The sequence below is a fragment of the Haliaeetus albicilla genome, chromosome 21, assembly GCF_947461875.1.
Source record: "Haliaeetus albicilla chromosome 21, bHalAlb1.1, whole genome shotgun sequence".
NCBI classification, from domain to species: Eukaryota; Metazoa; Chordata; class Aves; order Accipitriformes; family Accipitridae; genus Haliaeetus; species Haliaeetus albicilla.
In genome coordinates this window covers 22,742,614-22,763,389 of record NC_091503.1, presented here as the reverse complement: position 1 = coordinate 22,763,389, position 20,776 = coordinate 22,742,614, and the positions used below count along the sequence as shown (strand labels likewise).

The 20,776-nt window shown below is 42.9% G+C and overlaps 1 long non-coding RNA gene across 1 annotated transcript in view; it reads right to left on the bottom strand.

Moving 5' to 3' along the window:
• The window catches only part of LOC138690272 (uncharacterized), a 43,009-nt gene extending 31,570 nt beyond the window's left edge, over positions 1–11,439 (bottom strand). The window contains exon 1 of the long non-coding RNA XR_011329072.1: positions 11,381–11,439. This is a non-coding gene — a long non-coding RNA (uncharacterized lncRNA). The remainder of the gene's footprint in view (positions 1–11,380) is intronic.
• Between the last annotated feature and the right edge of the window lie 9,337 nt (positions 11,440–20,776).

Genomic DNA, 20,776 nt, shown 5'->3' with positions numbered 1-20,776 from the left:
GCTTTCCAAGTCACAGGAGCATGCTGCAGGGCTCCAGGGTTCTCCTGTTCTCCATAAAGCTTCAGCTAGGAATCAAGGGGAAATATTCAGAGTAATACTTGGCAAACCTACCTCTATATTCCACTTTGTCATCATCCACAACAACTCATGGCTTGCATACTGGAGAGGAAGGAATTGCTGAGGAGGAGGAAGGGATGCAGTTGCAGAAGATATGAACCTAAGTTGCAGTGGGAGATTTTAGTTAGGTTTTCGGGAAAATCATACCCCAAGCCTCAAATTTGGTGTTGCAGAAGCCAGTTTTCTACCACAAGAGTGAAAACCAATCTCTCAAATTTCAAATCTAACAAATCTGAGGCATTTTGCCTGTGTACTGTAGACAAAATTTATTTTTATTACCAGGGAAAAATAAAGCTAACAAAAATAAAAGCCGCAACTAGGACACACATAATTTTCTTCTTACAAAAAAATATGAACAACCATATATATATATGGGGAACATGCTAGCTGATACATTATCTTTTACCTCTATTTATTGCTAACTTGAGGCCAGATGCTGATGCCTTTATGCACAATGAATCAACTCTTTAAGCAACTCTATCACTGACTGAAACGGACTTGCAAGAGGACTACTCGAGTAGTCCTTAGGGGTGTCAGCACCTGGTCCGGGAAGCCACATTAATTTTAAACATACTTTTGAAAACAGAACAATGTTTAGGCATTGCCACTTTGGATTGTTAAATTGCTATGACAAACTTTGCCAACTGGCCCACGCATACACAAAACAGAACTACAAATGTTTGCATGCAGCACAGAGTGGTTACAGAATAATCTTTATATGCTTGCATGTACACACACATACATAATTCAGCTTTTTGAAGTAGAACCAATTTGAGCAAAAGACGGTCCAGAAGCTTTTACCATTGAGCTGAAACAAAAGCTGGGGTAACATGGTTCTGCTCGGTGCTCTCTACAAAGCAGTGCATCCTAACTGGAAGCATGGCTGTGTGATTCCTTTGGGAATGAGAAAGCATCCAGCCGCTCTCCTGGTAAATGGGTCACCTGTAAGGGAGCCAGCAAGCTGACGCGAAAGGTGTTCGGCAGCAACTGGCTTTTTGAGAGATCGGTTAGTTAATGGAAAATATGATCCAGAATGTGCAACAAGTGAAAGCATTTCCTTGTTAACCCACCTCTGGTATTTGCCCTGCAAATACACTCTCCAGCTTCATTTGCTACCTGATGCCCGGCCTGAAATCAGTGTCTCATACAGAAAATCATAACATGAGACAGGACACAGTGAAGGGTCATCTCAGTTCCTCCCCATCTCTGTATCAATAAACACAGAGTTGCATCTGGTACAGTATATCTAATGATTGCACTGTCCTTCCTATACGTTTTCACCAACAGAACAGCAAGAAATAAAAACTCTGAAGGTACCAGAAATTCAAGCAGTAAGACAGATGATCTGTTTTGCTTCTGAGGAAGCCCAAGACCGCCAGAGACCAAGAACACCCAAGCAGACACAAGGACTTATTCTAGGGACTGGAGCCAAATTAAGTGTTTCTTTTTAGAAAAATTTCACAAGTATCATTAATATTTGTGTTTGGGGAAACTACTGTAATGGACTGACTAATGCCCTAGAAAAAAGTGAGTGCTAGGAGTGAAGAGCTGTCACTCAGGAGAGGTTCACTAAACTTACCAGAAGCCTTTGTTTGCTTCTCTTTCTTATTTGTCCATGTCTTGGTTTCACATCTGAGAGTCACAGGATCACAAGATCACAGACCTGTTCAGGCTGGAAGGGACCTCAGTTGTCTCTGCCCAAAGCAAAGTCAGCTGCAGGATCAGACCAGGGTGCTCAGGGCTTTATCCAGGTGGGTCTTGAAAACCTCCAAGGATGGAGACTGCACGGTCTTCCTGGGTTTCTGCTCCACTGCTTGGCTGTCTTCATGGGAAAGCAGTTTCTCCTTATATACAGTCTGACTCTCTTGTTTTAACTTACGCCCATTGCTTCGTCTTCCCACCACACACTACTGTGAAGAGCCTGGCTCCATCTTCTTGAACCCTGCTGAGGAAGGCAAATATACCAGCAGGCATATTCCCAAAAATAATATGATGGGAACTTTTACAATCAGATTTAGTACGAGCACATTATCAGCTTTATGAAAGTAGACTTTTCTGAAGGTAGAGTGTTACATGTAAAGTAATACAGCCGTAGAAAAACTGATCAATTCTGGCAGAATATAGGAGCACAATCCTTCAAGACATTAAATATTTACCAAAAATAGACCAATCTGACTAGCAGTATGTAAAATTCTAATTCAAAGATTTTTTTTTTCTGTGTGGGTCCTCAGAAACAAATAAGTACACAAACTCCAAATATTTGACACTTGCATGCCCCCCCCCCCCCCCCCAGTGGTAGCTCTATATTACAGATTTTATTTTATTTTTTTAATGCTACAAGGAAGAGTACATCAATATTCTCTACAACATCTTTTGAAAACAAGCATGAACTAGGTAGGAATACAGCAGATGGAAAATCTTCATACATGTAAAAAAGAAATGTTGTTAAGCAGATGGTGATCAGTTGTTCAAGTCAATGAAAAGGAGGCATTGGTTTTCTTTGCATGAAAGATACTAGCAAAAAATTCCAGTTATGAGGGCAGTGAGGGGTGGACCACCTGGGGACTCTGAGTAGAGTAGGCTCAGTAGAGCCTTTTAAGAACAGGTTAACATCTGTTGGAAGTGAAGGGTCTACCCTGGGATACTTCTGCTTCAAGGCAAGAGTTAGATGAAGTTTGACTTCTGTCCATATTCTGGTTTCATGATATCCACCCTGGCCTCATGGATCCAGCTTTTCTTTGTCGCCTTGAAGGGTTAGCTCCCAGGCTTTTCATGTCACATGTGAATCTACAATTCAGGATTAATTAAAAAAACCCCAAAAACCCAGAAGATAACTGCAGATAAAGTATGGAAGAATCATGAGAGTGGTGCAAAGACAAAAAGGAGAGCAAATGAGTAAGGAAGTAAAAGACCTGAAGGACAACAGAGAGATGAATGCCAAGAGCGGGGTAAGACCATTCTTCAATTTGCTGAGAAGAGTGGTAGACAGTACTGTGGAGTATTATAAACACTTCCCAAGCCATAAGACGTGATTCCTCTTGCCAGCAGACTCACAACTTCACAGAAGAGCTGTGGATGGGACAGAACCCAAGAGGAAGAGTAACAACCTTGGGCTGAGAAATGCTTTTCTTAGCAAAGACTTTGCACCTTTGGGTGATAAGTATCATTCACACACATGATGAGGTAACTGAGAAACAGAACTGTAGGCTCTTGGGTGTCAGGACCAGCTCCTACCCGCTTTGAAGCCCAGTAGAAAAATATTTCTTCATTCACTATGAAGTCATACATTAGCTCTCAGCCAGAAGGCCACATGAAAGAGGATCCTGGTTCTGCCACAGCTCTTGCCCTACAAAACCTGATTCTTGAGCTCCGGTGTCAGGATGTGTTCAGGTTGGCAGGGCAGAATCTGATTTGCAAGTTAGAGCAGAATCTGGTAAAGTAACCGTATCTGCTACAGACCTGTGCTTATAAATCTGTACTTGCATTACACAGGAGGAATGGTTAGCAGTTAGATTGCCTGGCTCCCACAAAACTTTGAGGGGAACAACAGAAAAGTCTGTTGCAGCTATGCAAATGACTACACTGTTGAGTGATTGAATGAAGAGTGAAAATAAATATATCCACCACGAAGCAAGACAATTTGAATCCAGAGCACTTTTTCAGCCGTCTACAGAATATTTAATTGATATTAAATTGGAGCTTGTATAATGTAAGCAGAAGCCTTCAATTCTACCATGGCAGTCTAACCACAGAAAAAAAGAAAAACACAAGTGTCCTTATAAAGTTGAAGCCTGTGGGTTTGGATTAAGAAAGTGACATGAATTTTTTTTATTTTTTTTAAGATCAAAAGTTCAGTCTGGTTTCTTTTGTAGATTGCCCATAGTTCTGCCCTGCCAGGTTTTGGCTGAAAGGAACAGCAGAAGTATCAAAATATCTCATATATTCCTGTTCTTGCAATATTTCTGGCCCAATGAAACCCAGGCTACTTCTGCTTCCCCTGACCACTGGCTGACTGAAGTCTGTTCTTCCAGGATGGTTATTTAAGAGGTGTGACTGTCAGCCCCAGCCAAGCAGTGTTTACTTCCTCTGCCAATCCTCTTCCCCAAAGATTGCTGTCGTTTTCCCAGGGGCACGCATGCTCCGAGGAGGGCAGTGCTTCATCAACCTCTCTGAACCATATACAAGGTGGCTATTTTATTGCAGCACCACACAAAGGGTCTCCTCCCACTTCTTTTTGTGCAGCCACACATTATACATCCCCTAATGTGGGGAAGAACTGCAGACATGGATCAAAGCTGCTAATAGAATCATGGAATAAACAAGGCTTAATAGGCTAACTACTTCAAATGTGATTAAAGTTACAAGAAACCAATCCTTCTCCTTAACCAGGCCTGGCAGTTCCAGGTTAAAAACTGATTTTGTGAGGTTAGATGCTCTTCTTCCACATTAGTCTAGTTTCTGTATTTTTCCCCTGTTCCCACAAGCTGCAATTTGCACATTTCCCAACAGAACCCTGCCAAGCCATCAAACAGACAAGCTGGCAACTTTAGGGACTGAGCAGCAGTTTTAAGCAGAAGAGAAGGAGCCAGCCAACTACTCAGCTCCCTTCCCCCTCCCAGCAAGTCTCTGCTATAGTTTTGTAGGTCCTCGTATTTTTATTCACCTTGTATAACCAGTAATTTATCAAGTTGGCCTCTCCCTGTCGCTTACAGGCCTGTGTATTGTATTGATTTAAAACACAGAAGACACTAAACTTAGAGAGTTCCCTTGCAGCAGATAGTGCATGCAATTGCAACTTTCTTCATGTTCACCTTGACGGTATTTCACATATTAAAAATATGAAACAAGATTATTTTTTCATGCTAATTAAGAGTTGTTGTGACAGAGGGTAACCTAAATGTAAGAGAAATTAGCTACAGTAGTGATAGATCAGGTGTATGTTCATATTTTTTCATCTCTATAAAATATGCCATGTTGTTGTTACGTATTTGTAATCAGCCAGCAGTAAGTTCAGGACAGGAGAAGACCTGCAACTGGTGCTACCCAGAATATAATGAGACAAAATTGCTAAAGAAAGAGGAAAAAAGAAGTATTTAGGAGACACGTTGCAATAGATGTTAGATTTTGAAAGCACCCATCATTTTCTGCATCAGCGAGGCTAAGACCATTTGCAAGGCCCATACCACCTGGTAAGGGACAGCCTTCCTAAAAGGAAGAGTTAATAATCAGAAGGGACCTACGCAGAGATCTGTGTAATCGAGAACACCACAGAGGAGGCGCACAGAGATCGAGGCTGTCACAAAACAAGTGCTGGGGGACCTCGAATGAAATTAACAGGTGGCAAGTTAAAAACAAACAAAAGGAAGTACCTTTTTTTAACCCATTACGCTATAGAAATTCATTACCACAGGATGTCACAGATGCCAAAAGCTTGCGCCGCTCCAAGAAGCGATTAGACAAGGTAACGCGAGAAAAATTACCCAAAGGCTCCCGAGCACAAAGGCACGGTCGCTGCTGCAGGACGTCCCTGAGCCGCAGGCGGTGGGAGGTGGGGGAAAAGCATCGCTCTACGCTTGCCTGTTCTTGTAGCCTTCCCGACACGTCTGTCCTTGGGTACTGCCAGGGACAGGATACTCCTGCCCCATGAAGCCCTTTGGTCTGAGCAAGAAAGCCACTCTTGTGCAGGGATGCTAACCGGCAGCCAACGGACCAGGTCTGGCCAGTAAAGCACTCCAGCCTTGCCTGCTCTTTTTTCCCCCCCCGAGGAGTCCAGGAATAGCTGCTCAAGAAGCAAACGCCACGCAGATGGCTCGGCCATGCTAGCTCGTAACCCGGGGAAGCAGGGAGCACCTCGAGGGGTTTGCTCGAGACAGGACTGGGAGAAGCGTTTACCATGCGTAGGAAGGGAGAGAGATTTTGGGCATACTGGTGCGAGTGAGGGTGACGTGTCCTGCCGGCAGCACAGAGGATGCGTGCACCTACAGCCTGGGCTTAGCAGCGGTGGACACTGGAGCATATTCAGCCTTGCCTGTCCATTAAAACATGTCATAAAAGCAAAATATAGACCTGAAATCTTCTGCATCTCTCTTCTACTGTCCTAGCATGCATCCACTGAAGGCAATGGGAGGGCTGCTGTTAGCTGCTGGGGCACAGGATCAGCCAAAAAAATGCAAGACTGGTGGTATTTTTTTTTTTTTTCCCCCCACCCCTATTTATTACATTTTTTTCCTCCTTATGTTCCAGGGCAGAATTGCATGGCAAATACATAACCTGGTGGATTAATCTAAATAAAATCTCTACTCCAGCTCCTGGAGGTAGCCACCTGATCTCCTTATTCAGCATAGATTATATGATTCTGGGGTCTTTGAATGGCAGGAGCCAGAAATACCCCGTAAAACATAAGGTGCGTCTGAATACATTTGATTTTGTAAGATGGTGTTAATATTCAAGGAACCTAAGAAGCATGAGTTCATCATCAAGTATTCCAAAGACTGATCAATGTTTATTTATGAATGCATGTATAATATATATATCTCAGTCATAAGTTCATGGGTTATGCGCCTGTAAAGAAATCTGTGAAAACTTAAACAAGAAGCTGTCATCCCATCAGCCTTGAAAAGCTGAGACAGCAGAGAAAGGTACTTTGCTAATGGAGCCCTGGTTCTATTTTTGCTTTCTACCTAATGATTTTCCTTCTGCCTTTTAGTTATTTCAGCTACTTTGCAATTTAAAAATAGCTATAACACAGCAGAATAAAATACTTTGTGTTTCTAGACATCCTCTGAGAAAACTTGATCAGAACCTTCCTTATAGTGTCCCTCTAGATAGTATTGCCTTTTAAAAAAAGTTTCAGGTTCCCCCTCCCCCCCGCTCTGGTTTCACAGAGTCAAGTATCTTTCTTTGTGCAGCAGGAATTAAGCAATTATGAATAACTTAATGATAGACAACATACCTTTTGGACACAAATACATAACTACTGTAACATCTTTCCGGCAAACACCATGCTATCTCCTCCAGAAAAACAGAAAAACTCATGAAAAAAGGGACACACACAGCCCTTTTTCTTGAGCAGAAGTCCCTTACTTTCTAAAGCATTAAACACATCAGTTCTTTAAAGTACAGCCTGCTGTATAAATCACCGAACAATGGAAGGGCTCTTAAAGAACCAGAAATGCATCAAGATTTACTGCCATGGTTGTATATTCTTTTAGGACTCCTCCAACCAGTTGGGTTTTTTTTTTCCCTTTCCATTTTCCCTTTTTCTTTTCAGTATCTGACAAATAAGGTTCCTTATTCTTGTCCCTGCAGAGGGCAACAAAGAGCTTTGCTGCTGGTCAAATGATTTGATTTGCACCCTAATGAACTACTGTAGCCAATTATACCATCCTCTGGCTACTGGGCTCTTGCAAGCCAGCCCGAAGCTCCGAGCTGACCCATCACCTCTCTGAACATGGTGCTGCTGCCCAGTTGCGGGTGCTGGCTGGGCTCCACATCAAAGGCTTGATTGTTCTGACTTATTGGCCCACGTGTTTCTCAGGGAAATGGATAAACCCTGCAGAAAAAGGAATGCAAGCAGGAAAGCTAGATCTGTAATCATTCAAAACGTCATATAATGTTTTGAAGTGATTTTTCCTCTTTTTTCCCCCTTCTCTAATGCAGTTGTTGGAGTACTGGGCTTTCAAAAATCCTGAATCAATAAATCATTTTTTCTTCAGAAAAGTAGAAACGTTGACTTAGCAAAAGTGCAGGGTAATGCATAAAATAAAGTTACATGTAGAAACCATTTTCAGGTTCCACTCTTTGCTTTTCTGCAGGAGACATTATTAGAAAGCCTGAAATATTTAAGTACATGGCAGTTCAAGCTGCATTCTGCTACATACAGGATATTTTTTTCTTATCCATCTCTTCTCCCCATCTATGGGGCCAACTACCACTTCATCTAAATGTCTGTGTATTTGTGCGTATGCACGTCAGAGCGGGGGAGAGCAGCGTTCACTCTGCTAGCGTGGAAGTTTCCAGCATGCCATATGCATTATGGCTTGCAGCACAGATCGTGCCTGCAGGCTGACAGGTTCCCGTCCTGTATCTCTTCATTATCACGAACCCCTGACAGCACGGCGGAACGTTCAGACAGCAGGAGGAGCTGCATGAGTCCACCTCTCAGCTCCGCGAATCAGGGTTATCGGTCATCAGGTAAAGGATTATACTGGCAACTTTGAGAGACATTGAGGAAAATACAGCAGAGCCTTAAAGAGCAGGTGAAGAAAAACCTAACAGCATTTTCTGTTGGGTGTGTGACCTGTGCTCCCTGGCTACAATTATGAACACATGCATAGATGCCTACCAATATGCACCCCTGCATTGCCCAAATACCTACCAGTCCTACCAAATCTCTAGAGGTTTGGTGGGGTTTTGCTCATATTTCTTTTTTTTTCCCCCTTTTCAAACTATAGGTAAGACTATGGAGTTGAACAGCAACACAAGACAGTGCAAGCCAGCCCCATACTACAGTGGCTTGTTACAGAAGGACAAGCCAAACACCCCTGGCTAAACAACTCTCCATCCATCGCATCTGCTGCAAAGCCTTGCTCAGATCTGGTAGCTGAGATGGCTTAAGGATAAGTGCAGGAAAGCAGGTAGGATGCAGCAACATCTATCAACAGAACAACTGACAGAACTGGGTGGGGAAACCCAGGAAGGCTTTTGGCCACACCAGCCTTTTTTCCAGGTCTGAAAAATTCCAGGAGAGCTCATCCCACATTCACACAGGAAGGAAGGGTTTGCTTCCCGCAGGCTTAGCACGTCGTGGGTACAACCACTCCCTCAGGTGACTCAAAATTTCACATCTCGTCCAACCTACACATTTGCAAGTTCAGAGCCTAAAACATGTTTAGAAACTTCAGGGCTTGGGGAAAAAAAAAATCCTGGAAACCTATACAGAAAAAGTTAGTGTTGGAAGGTTTGTTTTTTTCTTGGGTCTGGTAGGGAAAAAATGGGAGGGGAAGGAGGCTTTCATGTGAAATACTCTGTCTCAGAATGAACAGTGAAAGAATGTTTAAAGTAATGTTTACAATGATACTGGAATTTTTCCCTAAATGGATGTTTTTTCTGAACATCTCCTTCCATCCCCTCCCCCTCCATACTTTCCAAGGAAAATATTTGCTTTCCAAACTTGCAGCATTTCCAAAATTTTTACATCTGTAGCAAGGTTAGGGCTGGGGGTAGGACTGAGGCAAAGATCTGGGCCAGTAAGGTAGGATAAAATAAGGCAGACATGTTGTAAAATAAGGATTATAAAACAGAAAGTGGAGACTAGGTTTCTGGCTGGTACAGACACGGGACCCTAACCAGGTTCAAGGAACGGTGTTTGTTCCTGGAAACCCACCGTGAGGCTGACAGCCTTTGCAAGCATGGATGACCTGACTTGGTTTAATCCTGAAGCTCACAAGCATCTTTCTGTAACAACCAGGTCAGGTCTAACAGTTCCTACCATTCAGAGCAAAGGAATAAAATAAGCTACAGTTTTAAAATTAAACCAGAGTGTGTCAAAAGGTTGCTGGACCCAGGCAAGGGCCAGCAGTACCTGGACTCAGGCAGACAGCAATCCTGTCCAGGGAAAGGACGCCTATGTTCATCTTTGTTTCTGGAAATGAGTTTTCCTATCCCTATTATAGATCTACAACTCCACTCACAGGGTTTCTCTTTGAAAGCCGCATACACCCGAGTTCTTGTTTTGTATACAAGTCACCACCACTCTTGCTTCCTATTTTCAAGATTTAATTTTTACCTCCTATCTTAGGGGTATGTCAACAGGTAGCAAATACACTCAGGAACTCAGGGAAGCACCACCTTCAGCATTTGGTACAGCCATTATTATTCAAAAGTCAAGCACCTGTATGCATTTATTTTGTATACTAATACGTTCTAAATTGCTAAGTATATTCAGCTAGCTAAATCAGCAGACTTTTTTGTTTTTAAAGAAATGAAGTTTCATTGTCATAAACACATAATAAAGTATTTTAAAATTTCCCCAAATTTTCCTCTAGGAAAAAAACCAGCCTCTGACATTTCTCTTTTCCTCAAAAAGACCTGTAGATGTTCTGCCTTTTCTCACAGTCACATTTGCATGTCTCAGATTGACCTGTGATAGCTGCCTGTGTGCTCACAGTAAATACAATATAACTGACACTCACCATAGTCTCAAAGCACCAGAGAAAGGTCCTGTAGCCCTAGAGAAGACCCCACATCCAGCTTCTTTCAGCCACAGAGCCAAATTTAGTCAGGGCCTACTGCCCCTCCCTAAATAATGGGAAGGCTAATTACAGTTCACAACCAGGTGTGATTCAGAAAACCTTTCCTAATGTAACTCCCTCTAAGGACCCAGCTGACTTCAAGAAAGTGTTTTTGGAAAGTCAATTAAGAGCATGTCTCACCTGTTTTAATAGTGAGGCTAGACCTTGGGAAAAATTGTATCTAAATTCATGCTATTTTACACCATCTCTAAATTATTTATGTAGTGTAGCAATGGTGTTGCCTGTTAGGTTCATATAGATGATAGCCACAGCCGAAAGCAGGCAGGGAAGGCTGACACAGAATAAATGTACGGAGGGTAGGAATTAATCAGTAGCGGTGCTCAGTGCAGAGGCATTTATCCGTAGTTGCTTTCGCTTTTCTTCCTCCAGAGGCAAGGTTATACAGCATCCCTCCTTACAGTGCTGCTCAAGTCTCTCTTCACTTTGCACCATGCCTTTTTCATGAATATCCACTTCTCGTACCTCCTCATACCTACAGGTCCGTGGCCCCAGAGTAGTTCGAAAGAGTTGACAGCACTAAGTTAAACTCTGTTAGCGCACATGCATCCTCAGAAATTCACTCTGGGGAGCCACACCTTGACATCGAGCTAAGCAGTATCTCAGTTACACCCTCAAGTAACTCAGGGTCAAGGCTAAGAATAACTCCTTGGTCCACCCAGTTTACAATGCTCACAACTTTCACCATTATGTCTGTAGGTACCGCAACCGCGCTGTGGGTTATCTGCTCGTAACACCCACGCAAACACATCTCAGCCTTCACCAGGTCTCCTCTGCTCTCCGTTACAGCTCAGGAAACAGCTGGGAGAGGAAAATTCATTTCAAATATTTGTACTAATACAAAGTTAATTTCTCGGTGAAGGTTTCTACAAACCTTTCATGATTATTTCATACTAATCCTTCCAAACTCAAGTTCCCCAGTGTGAAAATCCACAGAATAAAATTCTTCCTACCTCATTCACCCTCAGCAAATTTCAGCTGAGCTGTAACCCGACTGCAGACATTAACAATTCAAACAGAGAATTTCATTTCTGCGTTTATAACTCACAGTTCTCAGTGGAAATAGTTACATAAATCACACTGTTTTGCTGTTGCTCCTGATTGCACAATATAACAGTGTGACCATACCAGAGCAAACATTTCATGTTACACCCAGATACGGATTTCAGAATTTCTCCTCTGTTGGCTTATTACTTTGGCCACCAAAAGAGGGAAGGAAACAATACTATGTAATTAACAAACACAACATACATATTTAGCTGAAAAATTAAACTTTTCAAATTGGAATATCCTAAAAGTAACAACCCATCGATGAGTTATGCAACAAATAATACACTGTTTCTTTAAACTATTCTGACTGGATGTTTCAAAATACATACCATAGGCAAGACTTATTGATTTTTCAGTATAACTGCATCAGTAGAAGGTGGGAGATACAAGTGAGGCCAGGCAAACACGCACAGATCCCTCTGTCTCTAAAGAGCTTGGCAGCAAGATACAGCTCTGGCTCCCTCCAAATATCCTTTTGTCAAACACAACTTATTTATTTCTACCTAATCCATAGGCTTTTTGAGCTCCCTCTAAACTAAACCAACCTCACAAACACACTCCTGCTCTATGCAAAACCAGCTCTGAAATATTACAGAGGCCATCAGGAATGGCATCCTGATGGGTTTTAGGCAAGATTCATTTTGGCAAAAGGTTTCTAGCAGCATGCTGCAGGTTTAAATTCCCCTGGATATCTGCCCTGGTCTTCTTGGAGTTGTGCCTAAATATCTAACTACATCCAGGTACGGAAAAGAGTGAATTTGCTTTCTCTGGCCCAGAAGGCTCGCGCCGGGGAGGGAAGCGGCAGGGAGCCGGCAACCCCCCGGGGAAGTTTCAGAAGCACGGTCCTTTCCAGGGCTAGCCCCGCCAGCCTCAGGCACCGAAATATTTTGGGGATGTGGGTTTAATTTTTCTGTTCGTTCACAGGAGAGGTATAAGATGCACAGCTGTTTTGTTGGCCTGCCAATCTGTTCCCGTCCCTCGCGCTGCCTTGCGCTGCGTGCAGCCGTTTAAACCACGGAAAGAGCAAGTACATCGTTAGGCTTCAGCCAGAAGCTGTAGCTTACCGACTATTTACATCAGTATCAATTACTAGACTGGGGAAAGCAGTGGAAAATCAGGCCTTTTGTTGAAATAGTTAGGTGGTATGGGTAACGCACATGAGGTGTTTTGAAACTGCTTCCGTCTGCTGGCGTGGAGAAGGACGCACGAGCCCACTCCCTCGTTCCAGTGTTCGGCAGTGAACTTCACATAGCATTGACTGAGATTTATGGATGCTATTTATTTTAATAATGCTGGGTGAAACCAATCCATGTTTTCTCAGAGGAAGCACATGCATCTAAGTGAAAAATAAAAACAAACTATTTTTCTTTGGGAAAAAAAAAAGAGAAAAAAATCTTAGGAGCGGATCAATGTAAATAAAGTGAAAACCATATAAGAATGAGATGTTGGAGACGTCAGCAAAACAAACAGCTTAGATGTCTTGGACTTGAGCACCTCCTCGGCACGGACCCTCACCCTGACAGCCCATGCTGTTATTCTTCTCAACGAGTGTTAAACTCGGAGGAAGGGGCTACTGCAGCTATGCTCAAGGAAAATTAATCTTCTGTGGTAGTTCACCGTACCACAGCACATTCTAACTTTCCCTACTAGCGAATACAGCCCTGTGCTAATGACAAGGCAGACCTGCACCGTGAACAGGAGCCACTTATTTTCTGAGGGAGAAAAACACTTTTTTTTTTTCCCTTTTTCTTCCCCCTCACCTCTAACCCCCTGTGTGCTCTACTCTAATGAAAGGTCAGAGGTTAGGACTTTATTTTCCTCCAGACCATGAATGCTAAATAGCATCAGCACCAACAGTTCAACGACCCCTGTGTGTTCTGAAGCCACTGAAAAATGAAAACAAATGTTAATCTGGGGTCTGACTCAGACTCTCTTTGCTGATCTATACTTATGGAGCACATTAGGGCCACTTACGAAATCAGACTGAGCGTTGATCTCTGACCTCGCTCTGTTTTCAGATGGCCTCGCTCCATTTGCTGGAAGCCCGGTGCTGCCGCCGGCCTCGCCGCGCCGGGGCTTGCCGCTAATTCTCCCGCGGTGCCCGCTGCCGCTCACGTGCAACGTACATAAGCCAGAGCAATCGCCAGCACACATCAATGGAAACGCTCCAATTTAAGAGTAGATGGCTGGAGTAGGTGTTATTAGTAGCCTGTGTCAAGCCGTGATTGCTCACATATGGCTGCAGGCTGAATAGCACTTTTGATTCAGGGCAGAGAAAGAAAAAGTTGGTGCTAAGGAGAAAAAAGAAGATGAAGTAGGCTTGATCTTGCCATTTTCTGATTTGAAATGGCTGGATTAGAAATAGCTACGGCCAGAAAGGAATCAAGTCCGATGTCATCGAGATACATATATGTATCATCTTCTGGATTCCTGGGTGGTACTGATCTTAAACTGAAAGTCCTAGTCCAGTGACATTAAAGCCACATATTCAATAGCAAAGCAGTTGTTTGCAAAAGGCTTCTGATGAAGAATACACTCTTCTTGGTAGCATGACAAAAGAAGCAAGAGAAATATTTTCTTTGTAAAGTTAATATTACACAACAGCAGCATTCTTGCATTTAATCTCATCGTTGTGAGACAGACACTTTTCATTTCTTTCTTTTTTTTTCTTTTACCCTACCCTTTTTCCTGTTCAATGTCTCTAATGCAAATAAAAACCAGAGGTTTAAGTCTGCACTGTTGAGATCTGAAGATTATTGTCAGTCTACAAATGTGAGCTGTGTGAAGACTGTTACAGAATTTGCCTTTTTTTTTTCTTTTTCTGGAAAAATCTTCTGGAGTAAAAATCATATATGTCATGTTAGTTTCTATTTGTATATTTCTTACTGCAGGACTGCCTAAAAACCATATATTGTGCATATACAGTATTGTGCAAGGGAAAAAAAAGAAGAGATGAGACATGATAGACTCTATTAAAGATTGCAAAGAGAAATGAACACTTAAATAAAATTCTCTTTTGAAATAGTCAAGTCTCAAAGCAGAAGAAAAGCCAATGAGCACTTCATTCAGGATGGGCTGAACATATTTCTAAGCTTACAGGTACATAAAGCCCTGATATACTAATGTATTGTAATTCCCTACTTGTGCGCTTAAAAGCAATGTGCAATTTTCTCTGCTTCAACAGGGCTCTTCAAGTGAAAAGGCTGAGAACCAGGGGTCAGAAATCACTAGATGTTCTCTTTCAAAAAGCAGCAATTGCTCACGAATTTCCTGCATAATTTGAGTACAATTAGTTTCAACTGGTTTTGGAGAATACGATTAGCATTTGCTTTTGGGGACATCACCTAGCATTGTATTTGCAACAATAAAACTAATGTTGGCCCACTTCAGTATTTGCCATTTTCTTTGTTTCAGCTTTCAAGGTAAATCTAAGTCAATTGATAACGTCAACATGTAGTTGTTAGCAATTTCATTCAGAATGACAAAAAATCATACATTGTTATCATTCATCATTTCTACGTCATTTAGATGGGTCTGGCCTACACTGATTGAGTTATTCAGAAGGTCAGGTCTTTTATATTGTGATGGATACATATATTGGCTGGTATTACAAAGTCAGTATTTACTATAAGTTCTTAAAGCACTGTCGGCTGACACTCAAGAAAAAACACTACAAGCTTCTTGATGGTAACAACCATAGGTGGGTAGATAGCTGTAGATGTATATTCATCTTTAAGCTATAAAAATTGGTAAGACTGAGGAGGAAAAAGCTGATTTGAGGGAACAAAGAAATCAATCTATAGGAGCTGTAGATCACCAACATTGCTGGAAGCAAAGCCATTTCAATTTAAGGATGTAAAACTTAATTTAGACACGTCTTCTCTTGAGTTCCCCAACTTGCTGTCCTTACTCATGTTTTGAAATCCATCAGTAATTTCCATCAAGTATATCTTGACAGTGCCTTGTGCAAACAACCTTAGTCTTGAGAACTCCCTCCCTACCTGACAGCCTGAATCCTGAGTGGACTCACCCAGCAGTCCAGGAGCTGAACTGACTGCCAGTAGGCAAATGTGTGCAAGAACCTCCATTTTTGTGTAAAATCCTAAATATTGGACTATTCAGTTTAACATGTTTTTGCCTTAGGCTATGGGATGAGCTAAGAGATTAATTGATGTAATTTTGGAAGGGGGGTGTCAAGGGGTATTTTGCAGAACTGTCCAGGAGAAAAATCTTTTCCGTTGAGTATTTCTTGTCTAAATTCCTGGCATCCTTTAAAACCTCTTTCATTTTTACTTCATTCTCATTTTGAGGTTGTTTTGCATGTCTCCTCTTTCTTTTTCCTTTGCTTTTCTTTTGGGTATCTATAAAATTATCTATATGATACTTATGTAACTTATGTAAGTATTTCTGTAACTCGGCATGAGGATACATACCATTATAATGATATAAAGCTGCATTAGCACCACAAAAAATATAAACCCATACAAAAACGTAGGCACTTTTTCCTAAGTGATCTTACTTAGTGTTGTGGTTTTGGATGGAAGGACAGTGCAAGGGGAGCTGAATGTGAAAGGAGGACTCTCCTCCCCCCCCGAATTAGTTAGCTTTAATTACCAGGGTGGCGCTTTCCTTACGTATGGAGAGAAAAAACCTTGCGTACTTAAAATACCACTTTTCTGTGAAATGTTTTCTTCTGTTTGATCTAGTCTGAACAGAGTTTGGTGTCCCTTCCCTGGATAGGACTCTAGTAGTCCTCTCTTGAACAGAGGCTATATAAACATTGTATTACTCAGTCTTGCTTTTTTCAGGGCCAAATTTTTAATTTGGGTCTAGATAGCCTTTTCATGGGGGCTACTAACTGAAGGGACTCATACAGATTGCCTCTCCCATATTGTCCTCCCCTGACTTCCCTGTAGAAGCAGCACGTAGATGCAGGAAATCCTGTAATTTCAGGAGTTCGGGAGCCAAACCCAGAAAACAAGGCATTGAAATGAAACAAGGAGAAAATGCTGGGAACAAGGCCACGTTTCTTGTCGCCCACCTCCAGGCCCATTGGCTGATTAATACAGGCTAGCTCCTTTCCCAAACCACCTGAGAAAACTGAGAAGACACAGCTATGAATCCTACTTCCCAGGACACATGGCAGCTTTTGAGCAAGAGGGGACGGGGGTATTGTCTCAGATGGGGACGAGATTTACTTTTCACTGCTCTGAGTGAAGTGCTTCATGTGTTGTCAGTTTGCATCTCATTTTACACCTATCATAAATACTCTGTCTTCACTCAGAGTATAACAGAAAATGTAGGTCCAGGTCAAAGGGGCGGGTGGTTGTAGAGAAGAGGACAGGTTTGATGGAAACAGACCATCAGAAACAATTTTCAGGAAACAACGGAAAGACAAAAACAAATTATGAAAAGGCAGAAAATGTGCATTATCTTCCCTATCTTTTAAAAATATACAACTTCTGTACTGAGCATCAACTGCTAGAAAATTATTGATCCAACACCAGCACCAGCATTTTTCTTCAGGAAGATTTCAGAAAGTTTGTTGAATGAGTTAGTTCTGTGAAATTTATGTAATCTATTTGGAGCAGGAGCTATCTTTTATGTATTTGTACAATATCTAGCACAAGATATTTGTAAATGTCTAGCCAGATAAATGGAGTTATTGGGTAGTGCCACCTAAAATGCAAATAACAATAACAACAACAATAAATCTCTCTGTACCGAACAGGAATTTAACTCTGAATCACAAGTGGTTTACCTTCATTTTTTTAAAAGTTATTGCCAGACAAATGAGATATGCTGGATCTCATAGCTCTTTCTATTTCTACAGCTCTAGAGAAGAAGTGCACAGCATGCTGGAAGGCTGAGGAGTAAAACCAACAGGAACGATGGGTCAACTGGGACAACATGAGCCAAGAACCTACCAGCAGTAGCACAACCTTCTTGCACGACACTGAGCCCGCCGCTGCGACCTAGACTCCTAGTTCAATGTCCAGCCATGCCTGTACCTGTGCCTCTCCACAAATCACTGCCAGGAGTTTACCAGGCTGGAAAAAAGTTCTATCAAAATTTTTTGTCCTAGGAATTATAGAATCCATGACCAAATAAATTTAACACGACAATATATGGTAATGCCCTATTAAAATGCAGGAAAAATATACGTGTGTCTATGGATGTATATATACATATATACACATGTATGAATGTAAGTATACATGCATATATATGAATACACATGTATGTATGTATACATCCGTGTGTGTGTGTGTATACACTCACTAAAGACTATAAAGCATAGATCATATTATACAACATATGGTAAAGAAAAAAGAGTAGAAAGCCAAAATCACTACCACTACAGGATCCACATGCTAAGAAACCAGTTGTATAAATATCAGAACAGATACTTTAAGTCACCTTACAGACCCCTATCCCTGTCAGATTAACCTCCAGAACAAGGACCTTAGGGAAACATTTTCTGATCTGTGTTCCTAAAGCATAATTAATTAATTACATCAACAGACACCCACCTCACTGGAGGGAGAAAAATTTCATATGCAAAACTCTTAATCCAGATGAAGTTTATTCTTCCTTTCATCTTTTTTCTCTTCTCAGTTTACAAGAATAAGGTCTCTGAAAAAAAGAGGAAAAAAAAATCCTCCCATATATGCCTCCAACTTTGTCATCACTGTCTGACATTGTTGCAAATACTGTTTGATACAGACAGTCCTTGAACCTCCAGGAAATAAAATGGACTATGAACACAGTGACAGCAGCAACTATGGATGAATAAAGACCACAGTTAGCTATAATTTTTCCAAAACAAATATACTAAGATACACTAAGAATTTGCCCCCAAAAAACAATCAGGGCCTCCAGGACATCTCTTCCTCATCTGATCTCCTGGTCCTCACATTAACATTGATTTCTATTGATTTAATTTCTACAGTGTCTCAGCTGAGCCTACTGGTAGTATTACCAGATTTCCTACAACAAAAAATTGTCTTTATTTTGAAGACACTGCACTCTCAGCAAGTGGGAAAATAGGATTGGTTTTATAGGCCCAGCGAGTGGCAAAGCTGGGTGTAAAACCTATGTGTGCCAGCTCCTACCCCTGTGGCCTGAAACAGTTTTTTGCTGGCATTCATCTGACTCACCTGGACGGTAAAAATCCCACCTTAATTACATGCTAAAAGGAAGGATGACAAACCTCTGTGCTTGCTTTCCCTATTGCAATAAATGCCAGATGCCCTCCTAAGGAGAATGCAGTTGTATAAGTTGATGCAATGCACACAAGACTCGTATTTGCTCATATTGCCTAGTTAACGGGCAGTCAGGCAGACCGACGGGATAATTTCATGACCACAGAGCTGACGAAAACTCTGGGTCTGGAAAGATGGCCTCACGTTTTCCAGACTTGTCCCAGGGAACAGGAGCTGGGGCCAACATCCCAAGACTATGTTGTGGCTAAAGACCAGCGAGTCCTTCAGAAACTGCAAATTTGCCCAAAAATGCAGTCGCATGGGTATGAATGGAAAGATAATTCCAGCTGAAAGAAGAAATTATAGAGAGCAGAGTATGACACCCCCCCCCATGCCCCCGTTGTAACAGGGTTCATTTCTAAAGGGTCCAAATGACTTTTTTTTCACATAGTTCTCGCTGTGGTGTTACGATAAAGCTTCTCCGCGCTGCTTCTGTCTTGGCAGATGCTCGGCAGCTCTCCCTCTCTTCTTCTCCCTCTGTCACGAACATCTGGCTGCGGCGTTTCCACCTCTGCAGCTGTTTCTCAGCTGCGCGCACAGACGGGTGGAGAGGGGGTGACCCACAGCCACCGGGGAACGAGGCAAGACACGAAATGCAGGCTGGGGAAGATGTTATGAGGATCCTAGGAGTCCTTTCCAGCCCTGGAGAAAGGATAAGGCTCAGGTTTGCCGGCTGGTGGAGGATGCAAAGAAAAGACAGACTTGTCCGTGCGGTGAGAAGGCTAGAGGGGGCATGAGGAGAGGAGTTGTGTCCTCCAGCAAATTGCAGAAACCTCCAGACAGGTCTCGACGTGCAGGTCCGGCCGCCAGCGTCAATGCCTGGACAGTGTGGAGAGGCTCCTCCGGCAGATCGGAGTCAGGTGCCGGTGGCAGGATAAAGAGGTCAGCGTTGGGCACATCTGCCTTGGCGATTTACATCAGGGGACGTGGTGGGCCAACAAGGTAATAACGTCAAGGGCAGTCTCCTCCGTGGTGCGTGCCAGGTGTTTGACTCCAGGTAAGGCTGGACGGACAGATCAGGTCACCGGAGAAACACGGGACTCTGCAAGACTCTCGTCCTCCCATCGCTGCACGGCCTTTCTCTGTCCTTGCTCTCCCTCCCTCCAGCCTCTTAACCCCACACAACAGTCACAGAGCTGAGGCCCGGTGAAACGGCAGTGCCGGCAAATGCTTTGACGTGTTCTCGGTCCGGGATGATCGTGTTTCTCCAAAGCACAGCGAGGGCTTCAGGGCTTGCTCTTTATCTAGCAGGCAGCCGTCACTGCTCCAGAAAGGGACAGGCAGAAGTTAGCTGCTGCTTACTCGGATGCGGGGATGCTCCTCTTCTACCAGCTCAGCTTTCTGAGAGATTTCTACCAAGCGAAATCAAGGCAATTTCTTTCTAAGCAGGATTTCTTTCCACCTTCACGACGTCCACACTCTTTCCCTGCTGCTGTTGGTTGGCATTAATCAGATTAAAATGACAGTGTTAGGAGCTATGCCAGTGCCCATTCGTTTCCTTTTTAGAACAGGCTCACGATATAAAAACATTATCAATTCAGTCCAACGTGAAAATAGACCATACAGGCATACAGGTGAGGGTTCCCCTGATGGGACAAAGTGTGGATACCAGAATAAGCAGCAGAAGAAAGCTGCCTTAAATGCTCCCGAGTTCAGCAAGGTGCTTTCCCGAGTGCCAGGACCACAAGCCCCGGTGCGCAGCTGCCTCAGCACCTCCAGGAGCCACCTCAGTCTCGGTCCCCCTGTTCCCCGGGAGCCAGAGCCGTGCCAAGGAAAACGGGCAGGATCCGGCTCCTCTGCTCCTCATCCCTGGCCGTTTCCCCTAAGTCACTGACGAATAGCACGTGTCCTGCCAAAACCGTAAGCCCTCTCCAAGGCTCCCACCAGGCAAGGGTGACTTTGCATCGCCTGCTCTTCAGGCTAGTGGCTACATATCACTCTTTGGCCTCACGCCTGTTTTTTAAGCTTTAGTTTTCCTCAGCTGTGGTGGGATTGCTGGGGTAGCGGTGGGATGCTGACCTGGAAAGAATGAAA